Source organism: Mustela nigripes, chromosome 18, assembly GCF_022355385.1.
Source record: "Mustela nigripes isolate SB6536 chromosome 18, MUSNIG.SB6536, whole genome shotgun sequence".
Classification (NCBI taxonomy): domain Eukaryota; kingdom Metazoa; phylum Chordata; class Mammalia; order Carnivora; family Mustelidae; genus Mustela; species Mustela nigripes.
The window spans coordinates 30,850,855-30,870,626 of NC_081574.1; positions in this window are offsets into that span (position 1 = coordinate 30,850,855).

Below are 19,772 nucleotides of genomic sequence, written 5' to 3' on the forward strand. Positions count from 1 at the left end.
CTGATTTATTCAGTAGGATATAATTACACTAATTATTGTCTTACAATAAATTAGTAGCAATCAAATTCTTTAATGAAGATGTTCAGTACTTTTTTTTGGCCTGGGAACCAGAAAGCTGAAATTCATTGAGTAATCTATAAAATAGATATATTAAGGAGTATCTTTTTCTAAAAGCTTACCTGACTAATGTTGGCATAGGATTCTTCATTAAAGCCAGTATGAATCAGTCAAATCATGCAAGGTGAGCTCTAAAACAAACTCTAAAACAAATTACATTCCAACAGGCATAGGATACCAATTACCAAGAAAATCTGTATTTGAAAGGAGGAGCTATCCAGTGGCTTAAGCATTTGAGACTCATAGGCATAGGAGTGAAAGGTTTTATATGGGAAATATTTTGGTGAAACATGTCAGCAAAAATGGAATGAATCTGTCATTGAGTGACATTTTTAAAGGAAGTCATCTCTAGGCCTGGTATTAAACAATCATCATTGCCTGCACAGTTGTATGTAAGTTGATTAAATCCCACAAGCCTTAATTTTTACTGCTGTAACACAGAGACAAAATAATAATAAAAGCAATGCGCCTTCTCATCTGATACAACAGTTTGGGGCTCACATGGAAAAACTAGATGATCTAATATTGTAAGCTACAGTACCTTATGAAAAGTGAGCAGAGCATTTGACACAATCACGCTGTACAGATTGGCGAGGCATTGAGTACGGGAGCACACAGTAATGTTCCAACTCACTTATATTTTGTTTTCACAGCATCAATTGCTGTGAAAATCCAATAAAAATTAAATAGAATGAGAGATATATTTATATTACATCTGAACCTACTGGTTTTCTCCTTTAGAACCCAGGAACTCTGAGGCCCTGGAATCAAAGGCCAATGTCAATTTCTATAGGTAGGTTAATATAGCAGATCACAAGGTGGTAAACCTTCATCCCCCCCCCCCCCATGTTCAAATCTCAGAAGTGCTGTATAACTAAAGAATTTCTCCCTGCTCCTGAATGGTTCTTTCGCCATAAGGTTATATCTGTCCTATGGCCTCGTGCTTTTCATCTCCGCATTCCCTCTCCATGTGGCATTTCTGTCACTGCTTCTGAGTCCCTAGAGGCCCAAGCAGCGGAAGTCACAGCTGGCAGGAGTGATTTCTATAAAGCATTTCAGGGTGAAAGGTGCTTCATCCACCTACAATGCTATCATGATCAGTCATCTCAGCAAAATCAGAGTTGAGCCTCCTTCCAGTGTGTCACCAGCTGCAAACTGCTGATATCCTTTTGATATGGATTTCTTGATTGTTAAACTCGGATAAAATGTATATTGCTTTGATAAAAAATGCATGTGGAAAAGCTTCTTATTTGAAGGATTAAAAGTAAAATCTGTTTTTGTTCTAATTTCCTTCTGTTCTATTTGAACAGCAGGAGTACAGACTTATTTTTACACTCCTTCTGCTCAGAGCAATGGGATTTTGATATTAAACAAAAGAAGGGATTTACTCCAAATATCCAGGCCTAGGCCAGGGAACCAGAGCTATGAGTCAGTGACATGAAAATTAGACTTTGTTACATGAGATGCAACTCTAGATATTTTTTTTCCTTAATTGACTCGGTGACTGCAGAAAAGTTCATTTACTGTAATCAATATTACTTTACATTGTGCCTCAATCAAAAACTACTTTCCAGGGTCAATAGCAATTAGACGGATGGACAGAAATGGCAGCATCAATGGTGATGAAACTCAAGATTTATACCTGCCGCTCTTCTTTAAAAAAAAAAAAAGTATATATATATATAGGGAAACAGCTAATCGCTTTATATTGAATCTGTAGCCTTGCAGCGAAGATGTAGAATGAGGGTTGGAAAAAGCCAGAAATACCACAGGTCAGGAAGCCAAGATGAAAAATATCTCTAAAACTTTATCTCTGATGTTGTCTTAAGTTAACCAAGATCTGATAAACCACAGGTAAAACACTGAAGCAGAAGAACCAGGAAGGGGGGCACCTGGGTGGCTCCGTGGATTAAAGCCTCTGCCTTCAGCTCAGGTCATGATCTCGGGATCCTGGGATCGAGCCCCGCATCAGGCTCTCTGCTCAGCAGGGAGCCTTCTTCCCCCTCTCTCTCTGCTTGGCTCTCTGCCTACTTGTGATCTCTCTCCCTCTCTGTCAAGTAAGTAAAATAAAATCTTTAAAAAAAAATTTAGAGAAGAACCAGGAAGGCCACAAGTGGAATAGAAATTGGTATCTTATAGGCATTGCCAAATAAATAGAATAAGTTCAATGGAAAACAAATTTATAGAGAGTTGGATCTGGTTTTCATAAAGCAATATAGTTGGTTATCATTGGAAAGATAATGAGGATAAAAGAAATCATAGCAGGAAGCACAGTAAACAGAAGTGATGAGGAATGAGTGAGCTCCTATAAAGAACTCGATGGTTTATTTGAATAAACAGAGGGAAGTATCTCTCTTCTGGAGCAGTAAGCCAATCTGACTGTCCTCCAGCACACGACGTCTCAAACATCTGCTGTTCTGCAATTGGTTTTCCAATTTTTTTCTTTGATCCTTTTTTTAAACCTCTGTTGGATAGTTTGGGCCAATAGTTTGCCAATAGATGACAAGATGGTAGTGACATAGAGGGAAAGACTACAAAGTGTTGTTCAAATCAAGATGAGAGGAGTTAATCAAACTAGGAATAAGCCCGGCATTGGAAGCCAGGGAAGCAGTGACCAATGTGCCAGGGAGTGCAGCAGAGGGGAATGGAGGCTAAGAACTAGGCCTCACCAGCACAACCAGAGTGGCCATGTTTGATCCAAGCAGATAGGAAAACAAAACTATGTGATGAATTCTAAACTACAAAGACACTGGTTAATAAAGTAGCAACGTCCTAGAACTGATCATCTAGATCAAGTTCACAGGATAACATCCTATAACCCAAGTCACTGCAGGGCATCGAGTCTTGGGGAATACAAAAGAGACATACTTAACCATGACAGCTTCCCAACTTGGGGGCAAGATTTCTCTCCATAAAAATAGTAGTTCCTCCAGAAAAGGAAGAAGGGAGCAAGGAAGGAGAGAAGGGGGTGGAGGGAAAACACCTAGAAATATCTGGAAATGCTCTCTGGGTTGAAGAAGTTTTGGGACTGCATTGCAAATGCTTACAAATACTCACGAACATAATCTCCTTTCACACTGCTCAAGTGACCATTAACCTTGACTGACCATCTGTTGTCTAATTGTGTCATCCCTCTCCATTAGAAGAATCTTGAAAATGCAGTGAGTCCTGGGTGACTCTGTTAAGACCCCAACTCTTGATTTTTTTTCCCTTTTGTTTAAGATTTAATTTATTTATTTGAGAGAGAGAGCAGGGTGAGAAACAGAGTGAGCAAGAGAACACGGGGATGGGGAGGGCCAGAGGGAGAGGGAGAAGCAGACTCACCCTGAACCAGGAGCGCGATGTGGGGCTCGATCTCATGACCAGAGCCAAAGGCAAACACTTAACCAACTGAGCCACCCAGGTGCCCCTCAACTCTTGATTTTGGGCTCAGGTCATGATCTCCGGGTCATGGGATCTCTGCTTCTGGCTCCATGCTCAGTGCAGAGTCTGCTTGAGATTCTCTTTCTCCTTCTCCCTCTGCCCCTGCCCCTGCTCTCTCACTCTCTCTCAAATAAAGAAAGAAAATGTTAAAAAGAAAGAAAGAAAGAAAGAAAATGCAATGAATTGGTTAATATCATTCTCCTATCTCAACCCTTTTAATAACTTCTCGTTCTGCTCTGAATAACTTAGAAACTTCTGATGGTCTGGAACAACTTGCAAGATATGCTCCCCTCACCTCTATATCTTTATCTCCTGCTCTCCCCCAACCCCCTCAAGCTTTCAGTCCCCCATACAATAAGCGCTTTACCTGAGGGCTTAACATCTCTATTCCCTTCTGTTGGAAACTTTCCCTAGTGCCTGGAAGATTATGAGACTGGTTTTCCTTATCAGATGATTTGCTTGTGTTTGTCCTGGAGACAGAAAGAATTAGCCAGAAGCCCTGATAATCTCACACCATACTTTTATTGTATGCAAATAGGCATTTATGGGTGTTCCATCTTAATTCTTAGTGGTAATAATTCACCAATGAACATCTGATGGGATTTTAGGAAGCCCCGAAAAGAAGAAAAGAGGGAGACAGACGGAAAAGCAATGAGTACATGTATAGTGATAAGAATGAAAAATTATCAGGGATTCAGGTAGGAATAATAAACTAAAAAGGGCTAAGGAAAGAGACTGTTGTCTATAGCAGGAGAAACCTAAGGAAGTCATGAATATGAAATCACAAAAGTAAAACACCAATGCGTATAAAAAGTCAAAGAAAAGTTGCTGAACAGGATATAAATCACCACAGAGATCTAGTAAACATAAACAGAGAAAGCTCAGTGAGATATATACTGCTTACTGCTTATATTTTGAATTGACTTTTATGACATAAGAATAGGAAAGTGTGCAAAAAAAATTTTTTTGGAATCTTTTTAAAAATCATGATTCTTCAAACTTGACTAGTTATGAGATTACCATACAAGCCAAGCTTTCATTGGTCCACATTAACATTCTTCCTACATTCCAAGGGGGCGAAACAGACACTAGCACTTTAGACAGGCCTGTTTCCTTCAATTGTGCTATTTATTCTCTGCCGCTCTGTGCCTTTCATCAATGATCCTTTGTCAAAAACAATGCTTTAGGTACAAGGCACACACATCTTGTTGAAAACGAAACAATGCTTTTACTGTTGTAGCTTCATTCAGACATCTAGTACAAGTCTACTGTTGTCTTCAGCTTTATTGTGTCTCTACCTCCTTACTTAACAATAACACAAAGATTGAATTTGTAACCACCCGGGGAATCCGGGGCCTTTGTCTCTCGTGAGGATGTACACAAGTGTAGGAGGGACAAATGGTGTTGCGGTGCTTGTCACAGTCCACTGGAGGTTGAAGATGAATCAAAGACAAAGAGGACATTTTAAGTTATTTTGATTTCAATTTACTGCTACACCCACAAGTTTCTGTAAGTAATGGGACAAATAAATAATCACGCCGTAACAGGAAAACCACCCATCCTTTACACCAAGCAAAAGGGCTGTGATAGATAATTAGCAGGGGCCTTCTGTGGGGGCCCTGTTGTGAATGAGAAGCCATCACAAACAGCACTAATATTCTGAATTCAGAACTGAACTCAGATGACTTTTTTATTTGGCTTTATTTTTCTACTGAGCCATGAACCAAATGAAAGTTTTGGGATTTTATTTCTTTGTTTCTAATGTCTTAGTGAAATAAGATAAATAGAATTTATATAGCTTCTAGAATGATTCACTTAGAACAAGACTAAAATACAAAAATATTTTACAAACCAAAATAACATTTTCCTTCCAGTACTTTCAGTTATGATATATAATCAGGATTTCTTAAGCAAATACTGTTGGTCCTTGAAAAAGACCAGGGTTAGGGCACCAAATCCCTTGCCCTGTCAAAAATGCACATATAACTTTTGACTCCTCAAAAACTTAACTATTGACCAGAAGACTTACCAATAACATAAGGCCAATTAACGCATAGTTTGAATGCTATTTGGATTATATACTGTATTCTTATGATGAAGTAACCTAGAAAAAATAAAATGTTATTAAAATTATAAAAGAAACAAAATTTACAGTGCTATATTTATTTAAAAAAATAAACCTGTCTATAAGCAGACCTACGAAGTTCAAATCTGCATTGTTCCAGGATCAACTGTATGTGTAGATAGTTGTGTGTGTCTGTGTGTGTGTGTGTGTGTGTGTGTGTGTGTGTGTACCATGTGGGCATAAGCTATCTGAAGATTGATTTTGGAGGTAAAAATGAGTAACCATATTTTCCTCTTTACAACATCGTAGTAAATGAAATAACATGTAAGTAATTTCTTAAAGAGCCTAGTACATAATAGGTCCTTAATTCATGCTAGTTCTTTTCCTCTTCTGGATACTAGTTAAGAAAGGGGTGAAATAAAGTTCAGTTGTGCTAATTACGTGTTCACCAAAATATGTAAATACCTGCTGAATACCAAAAACCTCTAGGTAAAGCGTTTTATTTGCTCTTTACAAATGGGCACTGTAATTCCCAACTTACAGAAAAAGAAAAGGAAGCTTAATATAAACAAACTCATCTAAATGCAGACAGCTATAAAGGGGTGAAGGTGATAGGGATGAAAATTTGTACCTGGGGATTTTGCTCCTCTTACTGTTTGAATTGTTTCCTCCCAAAATGATATGTTGACGCCTTGACTGCTAGGACCTCCGGATATCTTATTTAGAAAAGGGGGGACAAGATGATATGAGAATGGGATGGACCCTTAATCCAACATGACTGGTGTCCTTATAAGAAGAAAAGAGAGACCAAAGGAAAAAATGCCTGCGTGAGGATGAAGCAGAGACTGGGGGACACATCTCCAAGCAAGAAGTTCCAAGGATTGGCAGCAAATGCTGGAAGAGGCAAAGACAGATTCACCCTCTATAGATTTCAGGGGGAATATGGCTCTGCTGGCACCCAGAGTTCAGACGTCTGGCCCTCAGCATTGTGTGGTTTACCAAAGGACATGGCATTTAATCTAGAAGTGTAGGAAAAAACAAATGTGTGCCAGACGAAAGTGACTTTAAGGTCAGATTACGATTTCATTTCTGTTGGTGGAGATGGAGTTGGTAGTGATGGTGATGTCTGGGTGATAGCTCACTATAGTCACCTTAAATTTTGATGAGTTTTGGAGCACCTGGATGACTTAGATGGTTAAGCGTCTGCCTCTGGCTCAGGTCATGATCACCAGGTTCTGAGATAAAGCCCGACGTCAGGCTTCCAGCTCAATGGGGAGTCTGCTTCTCCTGCTCCCTCTACTTCTCCCCCTGCTCATGCTCTCTCTTTCTCTCTCTACATCTGTCTCAAATGAATAAATAACATCTTCCCCCAAAAATTATAATTATATATATATATATATATATATATATATAATATCATATATATATATAGTTTATTTTAAGGATACATGTGGGAATAAGTGGCTTCTCAGCCACATGGCTAAGGTCCAAGAGAACCCAGGCAAAGCCAAAGACCCAGGCCCAAGAGGAGCAGAAGTCACAGCAAAACTAAGGTTCTGGAGCTTGGATCAGGGAGGTCATTTAGAATGCAAAACAGCTCTAGGAATCTCGGCCACAAAAATTCTGAGTTTATACTCAAGCTCTCTACCATTAAACCAAATCTGCCTTTCTATCTGTCCACTTGCTTTTCTCTTGACAAGTCAATGCTTTCTCCCCATATTTTCCAGCACAAACTCCAGGAAAGGAATCACACTGGCTTACCAAATAATCATCATTTACATTTGGACAATATTTGTCCTACCATGCCATGTCAGAGACCACTATTACATCTTTCCAAGGCCTTTTTCAACAAAATAGGTAGGCCAGGCCTCGGGGAGTCTATTCAGATGACAGACTTTCCAAAGGAAATTTGTATTACAGTTGTCCAGGATCTTCTATGTCTATCTAAATAATCCTAATTTTATTCGTTGGATTGCAATCAAAAGAAGCTTGTGCACTAAGAAGTGGCATAATTAACTTTGCTTTTTAGCAAGACAGCTGTAGGACTCTGAGAAGTAAAGACTGAAATGAAGGAAGTAGGTTGTCAAGATAGTAGTAAGAGTCCAAGCTGGTTAAGGGCAGAACTCAGTGTTTCTCCACCATCCACTCTTGGTGATAATAGGTAGCTGTCTTGAATACTGGGTACACAGATCACTTGAGATGTACCAGCTTTTTGCCCAGCTGTATTTCACAACAGTTCATCAGTAGAATGGGAATGAGGTGACTTAGAGCTCGTGATGATGTACCTTGCCCGTAGGCTGGGAGAGAAAACCCAAATACCAGAAACAGACAAAAACAACAAAACAAACAAACAAAAAACCTTGGCTTTCCTATTCACGATAGCTTGAGTTATATAAATGCTTTTTTGCTTCAGAAAAGCAAAGCATCCACCAGAAGAACACCTTTCACAAGATGGCTATGTAATAAAGATTAAGGATAGAGCAAATCCATTTTGCTTTAGGTAAAAGACAACCACAAGTTATTGTCACCTTCCTTCTGCTTTACTGTTTTTCTTTTAATTAAAATGCAATTTTGCTTGAATTCCCAAGTGTTTCAATCCCATTACTATCAGACCACTTTGGAGAGGGGGATTGGTTTGCTTGGCAAGGCCTGGAATGCCAGGATCTCCATATGCAATGAGCACAGAATAGAAAACAAAGTCTAGCACCACCAGGCTTTTTTTTTTCCCCCTATTTCAAATACCAATGAACAAATACCAATATTCCTGAGCAACAGGAAAAGCAAAGCAGGTTGTTGGTTTGGGTTTTTTTTTTTTTTTGATACCTCTTTTCATTTCTCAGTGAGTTTGCTAATAGCTCCTTTGACAAGGAACATGCTTTTCCACTTGTGATCAAAATCGCTGAAGAGTAGACAGCTCTCCTTTCTTTTATCAGCCTGCTCTGTCCCTGCTGCTCCAGGAGATTTTAGTTTTTAATTCCCAAATAAAATCATCTAAGGCCACCACTAAAAGAGAGATGTTTTATAATGAGTAATTATACCAAGATCATTTCATTAACCCTTCATTGCCCTCAAATCTGATTTAACCTTTGGAAAAAAGAACATAATTGAAAATATAGGAAATCTATAGCAACAAATGACAGAGCTGGAAGAGAGATGCTTGCATGGCGTGTGATGGGAAAATGCACCTTGAGGGGCACCGCCTGACCTTTTCAAGAAGTCAGCAGTCATAATTACATACTAGAAGCACACTGAGTTTCCAAAGAGAGAAGAGGAGGAAGAAACCAGGCAGTGTATTACAGTCGGATGCTCTCAGCCTCTGTTTACAATGAACATTTTGTGCAGTGGGTACAGCAAGTCGGATGGAAAGCCTGGATTTAGATTTCCCAGTGGGCAAGTTCCCTTCCCCGTCACATGTCCTCTTACCATGGTGGAGATGATGGTAGTTCCTAGACCACAGAGGATCGTGAAGGTGAAATGCCAGACTGTGTTTAAAGCTCTCAGAAGAGGGTCTAGCATGGAGCAGACCTCCAAACAAAGGCTAGCTCCTCAAGGTCAGGTAGACAAGCCACTTCCCTGGTACTAAAGGAATCGTTTGCTTTAACGTAGAGTGCAGAGATTCCAGAAGATAGTACTGTTTCCTTTGATTAATTTGGTTAGCTGATGTTGACTTGGAGTCAGTTTTGAAGTGTTTGTTTCCTCAATGTCCATTTCATGGTGATATGACACAACAATTCCTGGCTTCTGTTGTCCTGCAGAGTATGAAGATGTCACCATCCATTGCATGTTGGCCCATGCATAAAGGACCGAGACGATGCTTATTTTATCCGATTTTAGAATTCATCAGCCAGGGAAAGATTCGGCGGTTTAGGATATTGGGGAAACTTCTTCGTGGTATTCAGATAGACCTGGTTCTAAATATTATTTGTGATGTTCACATACATACTTTCCATCTCCTTTTGTTAGCTGGGAATGATAATACCTACACATGGTGTTCATAAGAGTATTAAGCATAGCATTTTTATAATTTTTATTTTGAAGTAATTTTAGACTTACTAGAGAGCTGTAAAAATAATAGAGTTGCTTCAACCAGCTTCCCCTAATGTTAATACTTTATACTGTAGTATAATTATCAACATCAGGAAATTTACACTGATACAATTCAAACTCAGAGATTATTAACTAACATACAGCACGTTATTCAAATGTCATCTGCTTTCTCCCAGTGTCCTTTTCCTGGTGTAGGATCCAATTCAGTATTCAGTAGTACATTTACTATTCAAGTCTATTTAATGTCCTCCAGTCCATGAGAGTTTCTCAGATTGTCTTTGTCTTTCATGACCTGGGTTCTTTGGACTAGTACTCAAGTCCATTAATTTAAAGACTATTCCTCAATTTTGGCTTGTCTATTTTTTAACATTTTTATTTATTTATCTTTAATTTCTTTTCGGTGTTCCAGAATTCATTGTTTATGCACCACACCCAGTGCTCCATACAATACATGCCCTCCTTAATACCCACCACTAGGTTCACCCCACCCCCTAACCCTCTCCCCTCCAAAACCCTCAGTTTGTTTCTCAGAGTCCACAGTCTCCCCCTCCTATTTCCCACAACTCACTTCTCCTGTCCATCTCGTCATGTCCTCTGTGTTATTCCTTATGCTTCACAAATAGGCTTGTCTATTTTTTTCTCACGATTAGACGAGGTTCCATATTTTCAACAAGAATGCCAGAAACTGATGTTGTGTTCTCACCACATCATAACAGAAGGCATGTGATGGTGGTATGGCTTATTACCGGTGATATTAATTTTGCTCATTTGGTTAAAGTGCAGCCCCACATTTTGTCACTGTAAATTTACTATTTTCCTTTTATAATTAACATTCCTTCACTCTTATTTATTTTGTGGCTCAGTTATCCAAGATTTGGCCTTGAAAGAATGTTATTAGCCACTGTACTATAGGATCACGTTCCCGTCTTTTTTGAACTTTACTCCCTGACACGACAAAGAAGTACTCCGGGCTCAGTTTGCATTCGTTTTAGTCCCAGCCTTGAAACCAGCTCTGTCTCCAAGGAGCCCTGGTCTTTTTTGTAGGAGAATGGCATTTACCAATCAATATCTGGATGCATTGGTCCTCTCAGTAGACAGTGTTAGGAAATTATATATGTTAATTATATATGCTATACTATGATGTAATTATTAATATTATATATGATTAACATAAATTATATTAATACATTAATATATTAATTGCTTCTATGTCATCTCAGCAGTGTTAGGAAATTATATATATATAAATGTATAAATACATTATATATAAGTAATATGTTAATTTTATAATTATATATTATGTAGAAGTTATATGTGTGTATATATATAGCTCTTCTTCATTCACGCATGTACATTTCTATACCTATCCATCTTTTTTTTTTTTTTTTTCTCTTTTCAAAGATTTTATTTATTTATTTGACACAGAGAGATCACAGTAGGCAGAGAGGCAGGCAGAGAGAGAAGGAAGGGAAGCAGGGCCCCTGCTGAGCAGAGAGCCTGATGCGGGACTCGATCCCAGGACCCTGAGATCATGACCTGAGCCGAAGGCAGCGGCTTAACCCACTGAGCCACCCAGGCGCCCCCTATCCATCTTTATATCTAAAAAAACTACAAATTATGATGATTTCTGATGTCCTCTGAAGTAGGAATTTCAACTGAGAACCAGAGTTCAATTTAATTTATTTCTCCTTTCCTTATGTGTAACTCCCTTTTCAAACAATGAGAAGTGTAGTTCCTGTTAGTCACAATATTTTTACTTATTGGTTCAATATTTGTGTATATACAAATATGTTTCAGAATTGCTAAACCATACCCCTGTGAAAACCAAATTTATGAAATACAGCAGTACTTGTGTGTATTTTTGTCTTTAGCCTTATAGAATGTATATTTTAAAAGCTCTTTCCAAAGTACTTAAAACAGTTATTCTCCTACCCCACTTATTTCAAAGATAGAGATAATTACTTGATAATACATTGAGTTCATTTGTTTTTTATTCCATTTTGGGTTTCTCTAACAATCTGGTCAATTTCTTTCTCTCTCTCTCTTTCTTTCTTTATCTTTCTTTCTTCTTGCTTGCTTTCATTTTTAGGTATGTTGGAAAGGTCAGAACTATAACAAGAACTATACTCAAAGAAGTGTGACCCCCCCCATCCTTTTTTCCCACAACCATTCCCCATTCTTTTTACCCCAATCCTACCCTCCCCCTTTAGGTAAACAATCTTACTAGTTTCTGGCTTATTCTTTCTATATTTATTTTTGCACAAATGATCAGGTGCATATGTATTTTCTTTTTCTTTTTTTAATATTTTTTATTTGTTTATTTGACAGCTAGAAAGAGAGCACAAGTAAGCAGAGTGGCAGGGAGAGGGGGAGAGAGAGAAGCAGGCTCTCTGCTGAGAGCCTGATGCGGGGCTCGATCCCAGGACCCTGGAATCATGACCCGAGCTGAAGGCAGCCGCTTAACCAACTGAGCCACCCAGGCGCCCCAACATATGTATTTTCTTATACCATTTCTTACATGAAAGCAGTACACTATAGATACTCAAATGTGCTTTTTTTTTCTCCTCAATCTGTTCAAAACATTCCCTTTCTCCACATCCTCTCCAACACTTGCTATTTGCTGTCTTATTAATTTTGGCCATTCTAACTGGTATAAGGTGGTATCTCAGTGGGGTTTTGATTTGAATCTCCCTGATGGCTAATGATGATGAACATTTTTTCATGTGTCTGTTAGTCATTTGTATGTCTTCTTTGGAGAGGTATCTGTTTGTATCTTCTGTCCATTTTTTGACGTGATTACCTGTTTTGGTGTGTGTTGAGTTTAAGGAGTTCTTTATAGATCTTGGACATCAGCCCTATGTCTGTAGTGTCATTTGTGAAGATCCTCTCCCATTCCATGGGTTGCCTCTTTGTTTTGCTGACTATTTCCTTTGCTATTCAGAAGCTTTTCTTCTTGATGAAGTCCCAAAAGTTCATTTTTACTTTTGTTTCCTTTGCCTTTGGAGACATGTCTTGAAAGAAGTTGCTGTGGCTAATGTGAAGAGGTTACTGCCTATGTTCTCCTCTATGATTCTAATGGATTTCTGCCTCACATTGAGGTCTTTTATCCATTTCAAGTTTATCTTTGTGTATGGTGTAAGAGAATTGTCAAGTTTCATTCTTCTATATAAAATTTTCCCAGCACCGTTTATTGAAGAGATCGTCTTTTTCCCACTGTATAGTTTTCCTTCTTTGTCAAAGATTAATTGACTGTAGAGTTGCAGGTCCATATCTGGGCTCTCTACTCTGTTCCACTGATCTATGTGTCTGTTTTTGTGCCAGTACCATGCTGTCTTGGTGATCACAGCTTTGTAGTAAAGCTTGAAATCAGGCAATGTGATGCCCCCAGGTTTGTTTCTCTTTTTCAGCATTTCCTTAGCAATTTGGGGTCTATTCTGATTCCATACAAATTTTAAGATTGTTAGTTCCTGCTCTTTGAAAAATGCCGATGGAATTTTTATTGGGATGACATTGAAAGTATAGATTGCTCTAGGCAGTATAGACATTTTAACAATGTTTATTCTTCCAATCCATGAACATGGAATGCTTTTCCATCTTTTTGTGTCTTATTCAAGTTGGTGCAGCTACTTTGGAAAGCAGTGTGGAAATTACTTAAGAAATTAAAAATAGAGCTACCCTATGACCCTGCAATTGCTTTACTGGGTATTACCCCAAAGATAGACATGTAGTGAAAAGTAGGGCCATCTGTACCCCAATGTTCACAGCAGCAATGGCCACAGTCACCAAACTGTGGAAAGAGCCAAGATGCCCTTTAACAGATGAATGGATAAAGAAGATATGGTCCATATATATAATGGAGTATTATGCCTCCATCAGAAAGGATGAATACCCAACTTTTGTATCAACATGGACAGGACTGGAGGAGATTATGCTGAGTGAAATAAGTCAAGCAGAGAGAGTCAGTTATCATATGGTTTCACTTGTGGAGCATAAGGAATAACACAGAGGACACTGGGAGATGGAGAGGAGAAGGGAGTTGGGGGAAATCAGAGAGGGAGACAAAACATGAGAGACTGTGGACTCTGAGAAACAAACAGAGTTTTGAAGGGGAGTGGGGTGGGAGGTTGAGGGGGGTGAGTGAGCCTGGTGGTGGGTATTAAGGAGGGCTCGTATTGCATAGAGCACTGGGTGTGGTGCATAAACACTAAATCTTGGAACACTGAAAAAAATTTAAATTTAATTTTTAAAAAAAGGCATTCCCTTATATCACTTTCCAGAGAATTTTCTAGTTCTTTTTTTTTTTAAGGTTTTTTTTTTTTTTAATTTATTTATTTGACAGAGAGAGACACAAAGAGAGGTGGAACACAAGCAGGGGGAGTGGGAGAGGGAGAAGCAGGCTTCTCAGAACAGAGAGCCCGATGTGGGGCTAGATCCCAGGACCCTGGCATCATGACCTGAGCCAAAGGCAGATGTTTAGCTGACTGAGACACCAGGCGCCCCTATTTTTCTCATTATTTTTGATAGCTGCATAGTTCTCTATTGGAAGATTTACCATGGTTTATTCAGTCCCTCTCATATGCATGGGAATTTGAGATAGTTCTAATAGTTTACATTCACAAAGAATAACCTTGTACATATGTCTTTTTATATTTTTGGACACATCACAATTTTTTTTTTAAGGATTTCATTTATTTATTTGACAGGGAGATAGCACAAGTAGGCAGAGTGGCAGGCAGAGAGAGAGGAAGAAGCAGGCTCTCTTCTGAGCACGGAGCCTGATGTGGGGCTCAATCCCAGGACCCTGAGATCATAAGCAGAGCTGAAGGCAGCCGCTTACCACCAGAGCCACCCAGGAGCCTCTATTTTTAAAGTTTCTGGTACATAGTAAAAATGAGTCCCCCAAACTTCTAAGCATGTAGAGGGCCTAAATTCTCCCCCGATCTGCATTCTCCGAGGAGGTTATTACTGGCTATGCCTGTCATTTGATGCATAAAGAGGAAAAAAAGAAATGTCTCAGATTGAGAAAGATTAAAATCAAGAGACAATTCAGAGTACTAAATCTACTGAGGAGTGCAAGGAGGGCTAAACATAACAGCAGCAAAGCCATTTGAACCAGGGTGTTTGGGAAGAGGAAAGTCAGAGTCAGAGAGTCTCAGGCTACCGTGAGTGGAGTCCTTTGCAAGGAATGGGGAAGAAACTTCTGTTAAGAGTTGTCACAGACTGGGGCCACCTGGGTGGCTCTGTTGGTTGAGCAACTGCCTTTGGCTTAGGTCATGATCCCAGAGTCTGGGGATCGAGTCCCACATCTGGCTCCCAGCTCCATGGGGAGTCTGTTTCTCCCTCTGGCCTTTACTCCTCTCATTCTCTCTCTCTCCCTCTCTCAAATACATAAATAAAATCTTTAAAAGAAAGGAGAAGCAAATGACTCCCATTGCAGAAGTCCTGGCCAAGTATGCTCATTTTTTGGAAAATAAAAAAAATACAAACTATTATTGATGGAAATACAAGAGATGGAAGCTACAGGAAATAAAATAACTTGTTCCCTGTCTGACATTTCTCGTAAATGCATCTAGGGCTTCCTGACCCACATCGCTCCATTTGAGAAATCTCCCCTAAGACAGTTCTCCAATTTTTATAACTTTGAATTGATGCATATTAAAAAGAATAATTTCTGGCTGTGTGGCTGTTGCTTTTAACTTTATCCTGGTTTGCCTTAAGTCAAAAAGATATTAAGGGTCCATTAATGTAACAAAGGAAAACAGAAAATTATTGAAATTATCATTATGGTATCTAAGCATTCCTCTCAGTAGGGGAAAGAGGTTTGAAGTACTAAACAAATACATTCATCCTCCTTGTCCAAATGCTAAAATAATTGAAAGAAAGACTTAGACATCAGAGAGAACAAAAAGGCAGCTTTACCTGTAAAAAAAAAAAAAGGAAACAAAAACAGAAAGCAAAGCAAGCAAAAAAATCCAATTTGGACAATGTGATTTAATATCTGTGATACAATGATATTGTTAATGTTTTGTTCCCTTCCCAGGAGGAGGAAAAGAAAAAAACGACCAAAGCCTTCCCTTAGTGGAAGTCTGTCTAACAGAAAATAGAAGCCTCCTGCCAACAGGTTCAGTCTAAAAGTGGAAAGTAGGAGGTTGGAAGTGGGCAGCCTCCTGGATATTTTCCAGATTCATCAATCAGATAAGTAACTTCTGTCCCCACATGCAGACTGATTGAAGATGGGCAAGAGGCTAGGGCCCTTCTGCATGCAGCGGCTAATAGTGAGAAAGTTGTAAACCCATCTGCACTACTGGGAAAATAACTCCCAATACACATCCTTTCAAAGGTAAGAGAGTAGGCCTACGACTATGCTCCAAAGCATTATTCAGAGGCACACTTGTTGCCTTTCTGATGTGGTCCTGTGTTAGATATATCTAATAAACCTCCTCTGAGGTTTATTATATAAAAATTAGGTTTATTAGATATTAGATAAACCTCCTCTGAGGTTTATTAGATATATTTTGGTAGATCAGAACCAACTGGGTCCTGATATCAGAAGAGTGCTTGGTGGCAAAGCTTTTAGCAAGGGGACTGGGGCTCCTAATCCATGATAATTAAACACTCCAGACTCCTATTGCTTTTGCCTGTCATTTTGTTTTCTTGTTTTTTGAATTTTTTTTTTTTAAATCTGATGCTGCTTTTACATCTTGAACTAATTATTCTTCCAAAGCTTCTTGATTTGTTTGTCTCATGCAGGGAGAGACAGGTACGAGAGTTAATTAAATATCCTCTTGTCAGACAGCTGATGAAATCTTCAATACCACTGGTTCTGAGGTGTGTGTGTGTGTGTGTGTGTGTGTGTGTGTGTGTGTGTTCTTAACTTACTCTTCTGCTAGGTGACTGAAAGGCCATATTGGACTCCTTATTTATTTTAATGTCTGAGTGGACTTTGAAAAAATCAGGCCACAGGAGCACAGGACAAAGGTGGCAGTAGTGTCTAACCGGGTGATTTATCTGACAATGCTCACAACTAATTAGAACTGTGTCATTGCCAAAACCTCTTCCCTTGGCTCTGCACAAAGATGCTGTTACCTCCAGATCTTTTTCATTGTGTCCTTTGTGCTGATAGGGATGGACACAGCCCATTGCCTACAAGGATATAGGAGGCTGTTGGAGAGAATTGTGTTGCTACAAGAAGAACAAGATTATTACAAGAGCAAATATCTGGGTGAGGGATAGGGAGTGAGTGATTGGGAGACTGGCAGTGCTTAAACACCATCTGGGAGGAGAGAGCACTTTTTTTTTTTTTAACGTTATGTGCAACAAAGAATAATTTCCAGGCTTTTTAGTATCTACAGTCACAGATATTATTTCCTTATTCTAGTGAGTTTATTTACTTAGAAAAAGGTATATATGTTGTCATTGGGCCAAGGACAAATGAGAGGGAAAAAGATCAGATATGAGATTCCTCAAAATAATCCCTAATGTTATTTAAGAGATGATCTCTTGTCCCTGGAAAGTTAAATCATGGTTTATTACAATAGACAGAAGTTACATATAAGCCATGTGATCTTATTCCTTTTACAGAGGATGTAATCTCTCAAGATAAGTTATTTATTTCCTGTTTCACAGTCCCCAAGAAGGGGTGCCTTGTATTTCTTCATTTGAAATAATGAAGATGATTTTTTTCGACATCATGAAAAAAATAATAAAATGCTCAGAAATCACGAAACCCAGGGCTGCCTTGTCTGGTATCCCTTCCCTCAGTCACGCAGTGGGATTTTGGGATTCATCATCTACATGTCTTGAAAAATATTATTTTTTACCGTGAGGTGTATAGGCCTCTAAAATCACCCCCGATCTTGGCTCCTTCATCAATGAACCAAAAGATCACCTATATCACAAAGTTTTCCCTACTTATTCTAGCTTCAAGTCATCTTTCTTTGAACTCCATAATCTATGGCTTGACCTCACCTATAATACTTCCCATACATTGTCTTTGACGAAGCTATTTTAGTCTGCTCCCTATTTTCTTTGGTACATATATTTCTTAAGAGGACGAACTCTGTCTTAAGTGCACCATTGTATAAATCCAACATCCATTCAGCAAGGTCCTGATCTCTTGAGATTTATCTCTAATTGGAGGCAGGGGTGAAAAATATAGAAAAAAAAATAAAGACACAAATAACCATATTCATTGCTGTGAATTCTGAAAAAATGAAATAGAACAGTGATATGGTAGAGAGTGACCTAAGGGGGAGGGTTTTGTGTGAAAGAAAGCAGGCAGCAGTAGGTTGAAGAGTCAGGGAAGGCCAGTCTGAAGGCCAAGCTGAGGCCTCAAGTGAAGGGAAATGATAGAGAATGTCAATATCTGGAATCAGGTGTTTTTAGGAAAAAGAAACAGAAAGAGCAGGCCCCTTAGCTAGCCATGAGCTGGGAATGCACTCCAGCAGCAACCAACACCCGTGTGTATGGTCAAGCTTCTTTGGGGCATGGGCACCAGGGAGCAGAGCAGGCTATGGGAAGGAAGATGTTACGCGGAAGGGAGACACAGCTTGATTTTCACTGTGGAAGATGGCTCTGTGTAGAACAGAATTGTAAGCGAGGTAGGACAAGAGCAAGACCAGGAATGAGGATGAGGCCCCATTCCAGGTGAGAGTGGTTGGGGCCTGGGCTAAAGGGGACAATAATAACATCTGGCACTGAGCTTTGGGGAACAAACAAATGGGTGATTAAAACAATGCAATGAAGATGATGAGCTTGAAGTTGTGTGCCACCTCAGAAAACCACTTCCCTATGAACGTTGCCACCACAAATATTCGAGAAAGCACAGACTGGTCCTAGGATATCATTATACTCTCAGTGCCTATGATGTCATGCATAGGTGGTGTTCAGTTAATGTTTGAGGGTGCTACTAATGACAGAATCATTCACCACCCTTCAACTGACCATTCAGAAACTTGATGGGGGGGAAATTACCCAGTGAATAAATCCTCTAGGTAATCTCGAATCACTCCTGGGTGGGACGTTTACTCTTTGGGATCGTGACACTTGCCCTCCTGCTCAGGAATCCTGACCCTTATCCATTGATCTTATTTACATTGATATTTTTGACAATCCGTTCTCAGCCCAAGGGTGGTGACAGGTGGATATGTTAATAGCTGTTTCTTTCTGGGGTTGGCACTACTCTTCATTCCTAAAAAGAAAGATGCCATGTCAGTAAAATACATTTTTATTTCTTTTGCATTATCCAGGAAGAATAAGATGAGCCAAACCACTTAACTGCCTTAGAGCTATGGCATTCAGTGACCCTGACTGATCCGTTAACCTGAGCTGAATGTGAACAATGACCTCAAGGTCAAGATTTTCATTGGCCCTTCCTAAATGCCTAACCCTCAGATTCCCCCAGGATTTTGAATGTTTGCTTTGCAAATAGAAATGTCAAAAGGTCTATTTATAAATGTGTATTTAGTGACCCAGCAGAAAAATTTCGGCCAAGAACTTATTTATTGAGGGAATGGTTCTACTCTCCGAATCAGCTGAAGGGATGTGGATAACTGTGGAAGATGGTCCTGGTCTCCTAAAAGGCATTGCCCTCTGCCCTCTGTCTCACCTTGTCAGCAGACATGCTGTGCCCTGCTTTGAGCTGGAGGATGAGCAGCCCCGTTTACTGCTTTGGGACAACGTGATGCGAATCAGCCACGCGACAGAGATTTTTAAAGATGTTTTATTAATGTGTCCCTTGACTGCTCATTTGCTAAGGGTTTACAAATGCTTTATCAATTATTAATGGTCTTGATACCTAGCTTTAAAAAAAAAAAAAACCTTAAAGTTGGGAAAGATACGGGCACTGAATAATTCACACCCACTGCCACTTCTACGAGACTAATGCCTTTTAACAGATAAGGCCAGAGTAATCTGGATTAAATTTGTTTATCTCTGGGTCTGTTTCCTTTTCATTCCTCTCAAAAATGGAGACTCCACCTTGAAGAACAAGGCCTATCATCTGGTTGCTAAAATTGAAACCAGGGAGCCAGGACTTTCATGGTTTCAAGCTAATGTTTCTCCTGACCTTGGGTAACGGTTGGAAAGTCATTTAATAGGTCTCTCTTCTTGACATTTTCAG